This window comes from Crocodylus porosus, unplaced genomic scaffold, assembly GCF_001723895.1.
Source record: "Crocodylus porosus isolate Cpor-Errol unplaced genomic scaffold, CroPor_comp1, whole genome shotgun sequence".
NCBI classification, from domain to species: Eukaryota; Metazoa; Chordata; order Crocodylia; family Crocodylidae; genus Crocodylus; species Crocodylus porosus.
The window spans coordinates 305304-309634 of NW_017728915.1; positions in this window are offsets into that span (position 1 = coordinate 305304).

Here is a 4331-nt window from a genome sequence, read left to right on the forward strand (position 1 = left end):
CTGATGTCTGTGTGTCTGTGATCTCTGCGTTGCCTCCAGGGAAACGAACCGCCTTTGTGCAACACTGGGGTGGTGGTTTTTTTCTGCCATGGTTCCACTTTGGGTGCACTCCTGGCTCGGTGCGGCATCCCACCAGCTCCACCCATCACCCACGCCAAGTAAGTTTTTCCTCATGGCCTCATGCCTCCCACAACATTTTATTTTCTTGCAGTGGCCTTTACATTTCCTAGCTATCACCGGAACAATCTATACACTCACCAATAATTCTCTAGGACAAGAAGTTTTACAGGAAATAAGGCTTGTGTGTCACCTCTAAAGTATTACATTTCTTTCCACTATCCATAGAAGTCTGACCAAAGACTTTCGTTCTTCACATAAGCATTAAGCAAGATTACCATAAGCGTTGGTATATTCAAATGCAACTACAAGAGTTAATTGGTGAAATGTCAGTTCCCCTGCAGTGGGCCTTAAGACTATAAAAGTGTACAATAAATCAAATTGCATATCTAAGTTTGAAGTCCCAAATCTGCTATTTTCTTGCAGATGAGGCTCCTACTGAAACTAATAGGAACTTTGCCTGCATGGCAATGACAGATTTGGGACCTAAGGCAGTAGTTCCAAGATTTATTTCCAGTAACTGAGCATAGAAGCATAGTTTTCTTTGCTTCTTTCTCCCAAGGACATCTTTATACTTTCCTCCCTGACTGCCCTGGAACAATACAGACAAGATAGACCTATTGCATACTGTCCCACCTCACCTCCTAACAACAATAATTGCCATGATCCTGTTCTATGAAACCAAATGGATGATCTGCTTGGGTTCCCAGTAGCCTCAGGGATGAACAGAAATGGCAGATTTTCTTACCAATAACTCCACCTAGCTCTTTTGTTTGATTTCTTTGATGCATAATTCTAACAGCTGTCTCTACCATTTCTTTCTTTACTCTTAGACTGTTAGTTGGCTCTGATCTCTCTCTTTCTCTCTCACACACATCCCTTATAACTCTAAAATTAATTGCTTGCTCAATTCTGTGTTTAGTTTTTTCTGTGTATTTAATGTCCTTCCCTGAACAATGTATACATGCTATTTTATCTGTATAATAAATAGTCACATAACACAGCACATCGTATCAGTAAAGCCTTTAACCTCAAGGGGCAAAGTGGGTTGTGCAGGTGACTAAACAAATATTGATGAAAACTTTTGACTAGCTCAAGCCAATGTGTATTCTTGTATATTCTGTTTGTTGCAGAAAAACTAACACTAGTTTTTCTGAAAACTAGTAATTTTCTCTTTTTTTGGGGGGGGAGGGATAGAAGCTGATCCTTCTTTCTAAAAAGGACTTAATATTTTCTGTACTTAAATTACTAGGCCCTAAGATTCTCTCATGCCCTTCCAATGTCCTGAAGACAGAAATGGATCTTTCTAGTCCATGTCCTCAGATGAGTGTAATTTTAAGAAACACATTTGAAACTTTAGAGGGAAGAAAAGGATTTTTCCTGAAAGTTGACTTTAAGAAATATAACAGCTGAGTTAAGTTTGAAATAACAGAATAGGCATATGAGGCACAGACTATTTGCCAAAGGACAGATAAGGCCATAATAAATATTTCACATGACTCAGCTCCCCCAATTCTCCTATATATCTAACTACAGACACATCTATCTATAGCAAAAGAAAGAGAGGGAGAGGGAGGATTTGGGGGAAAATACCTACATATGTGTGTGTGTGTGTGTGTGTATATATATGTATATGTACATAGAGCAGTGGATTCAGGAATAGGATAAAGGGGTGCACTTTGGCTATGAGCTCATTGCCAGGTCAGAGTGGGCTCCTGTATGAGCAGTGAGCTCTGAGCTTACCAGCTGACCAAGGCTTTCACATGGCTCTGGAGTCCAGGGATAAATGCTGCTGCTGTTCACTTTCTCCTCTGTCCCCCTCTCCACTAAATTTAACAATGGCAGAAAGGAGTAGACAAGCTGGTAGTGATCCCCTCCCTGGCCATGTGGAAGTGAGAGCTCACAAGAGCTCATATGTAGCACAACCAAATGGGGGATGCAACTGTGCTAACACACCCCCTCTGGATCCACCCCTGTACACATACATGATTACATATTTCCCCAAGCCCTCTCCCTCTCCTCCATATGTGTGTGTGTGTGTGTCTTACTATTCCTCTCTCGCTGTCATATAGATAAAACATTACTTTCTGAAAAGTAATTACTTTCTGAAAGCATTAGACATGCTCACACAGACATACACGCTATTTAGATAGATAAGATAGACAGAGATATAACATTTACTTTTTGAAAATACTAAATGCTATCTATACATGTAGAGAAAGAGAAAGAAAGGGGAAGAGGGAGTCTTGTGAATTATTTATTATGGCCTCATCTGCCCTTTGACAAACAGACTATAGGCTTATATAATATATAAAGGCATGTGTTTGTGTGCAAGTGCATGTGTGTGAGTATACACATATACATACAAATGGAAAACATACCCTGGACTGTCTAAACATTTTCATTATTTCCCCATTCAAAGTAGTTTTGTTTTATACATACAAGATTATCTGTACAATATATCTCCAGACTCTCTGGCCACTACCTCCAGAGAAAGAAATATTCAAATTATTAGTACCTGAAAAATAAAGCTAAAATTAAAATAAAGCTCTTATTACATACGCTGATGTAGCATCCTTTATTGGCTATAAGTATTTGGCACAAAGCTTCTTTTGCTGTTCAAGTATCAAATGTTCTGCAAACCCTTCTTCTAACAAAGGTATCTTCCTATGTTTTAATTTGTCATCAATCAGTGTTTCTGTTTATTCTTTGGAAACACAACTGAAATGTGACACTGCCCCAGCTGTAATTGACTGAAACTGAGAGAATGGAAGTACTGAGGGTGAATCATTACAGCTGCTGTTCTTTTATACAATGAAAGAGAACCCCTAGAAGCAGACTTGAGAGATTATTAGACAGAATGATTAATGCCTTTCTGGTCTGGTTATTTAAATATTTTCTTTGCCCATCAATATGGCATTTGGGTTATAACAAATGTTTAAAAGTTACACCTTAAATTACCCTTTGTAGACAAAAACAACTTCTTTTCCTTTTTTCTCATGAGGCTAGGTGGGAGTGCATGGTGTGGGGCTGGAGAACTGCTGGAACAACTCCCACACCCTCTGAGAAAGAAGGAAGGTCCTTTTCATTTCTAACTTTCCCTGTACCCTATCTGTGCTAAGAAAAAAGGGAGAGCAGCTACCCTGCAAGGTAAGTAGCCTGGTCACTGCTGATAACACTGCACTCCAGCTACCGTTAGCAGCAACTAGAAGGTATGATTCCAGTTATTTAGCTGCATCTGGATCTTAAAGCACATTTTATATTTGATTTGATAAGGCCACTCTCCTTTCATGAGTAACTAAAGCCAAGATGAGCAAGCACTAACAAAGAATATGCAAACCTAGACTCGCATATTTGGCCTGGGCAAACCTTATGCCAGTTTCAAAGCTACTTACTGTGGATTTTTGTGTTTATTTTTCCATATTAGTGCCTTCAAAGCATTTATAGCTGACTGCTATTTCAGAGCAGTATGAAGGTTTGAGGTTTGGGTGTGCTCCTGGATCACACAAAGTCTCCCTTTTGGCTAGTATATAATGGATGTTCTCATCAGGCCCCTGAACTGGAAAACAAATTGAGCACTTACTATATGAATGACCTTTCATAGAGTATTCACTTCTGCAGCCGGGGCCTATACTGGTCAGGGCTGCCTACATTATGGATATGTTACTTCTCTGGCATCTTGTCTTGGTCCCCTTCCTGAAGCATCCTGAGCAGTGTAGAAGAGAAAATCCATCTGAGAAAGGCATCTGTGCCTACTGGGTCATCAATACAAGATGACTAAGGTCTAGATCTAAAGCCCACTGAAGTCACTGGAAAAACTCCAATTGATTTTACTGGGACTTAAGATCATGTCCTGAATTCCCAAAGAGTTTATGGAAATCCCATGGGTTCCTATGGTTCCCTACTCCGTTATCTTTTAATACTTCCCTCTGAGAGAATTATGCAGGTAATTCTATCAATGTGATGCTTGTGTTACTTGTGTTTCTATTATGGAGCTATAGCTCTCCCTTCTGCAAGCCCCCACCCCCAGTGGAGCTATCTTGCAGGACTCAGTTCGGTGGGGCTGGGTTCCTCCAGTCCCCAAATCAGTCATACACACAAACACACACAGATTAATGTGACACGCCTGACCTGGCCGGGTTGATCAGCATGGACAGGCTGACACCCTCATATGCCAAGAATCAGTTCATCAGAGCAATAATAAACTACAGTCA